Here is a 232-nt window from a genome sequence, read left to right on the forward strand (position 1 = left end):
TGAGGACGCCACACGACTCTATGGAAAGGAGCCTTGATAAGTCAAGGTGCTTTGGAGTTGCTTCACACAAGCTCAAAAGACTTGGAACAATAGTTTTAAGAAAACTAGAAAACTGAATAATTCTTATTACTTTCAAAATGGGGTCATTTACAATGAAACAAAGACTAGAGCTTTATAGGCTCGACCAAGGACTCTCTAACAGTCATAAAATGACATAAGGAAAGAAATAAAA

The sequence above is a fragment of the Brassica oleracea genome, unplaced genomic scaffold (genome assembly GCF_000695525.1).
Source record: "Brassica oleracea var. oleracea cultivar TO1000 unplaced genomic scaffold, BOL UnpScaffold01301, whole genome shotgun sequence".
In the NCBI taxonomy this organism is placed as follows: domain Eukaryota; kingdom Viridiplantae; phylum Streptophyta; class Magnoliopsida; order Brassicales; family Brassicaceae; genus Brassica; species Brassica oleracea.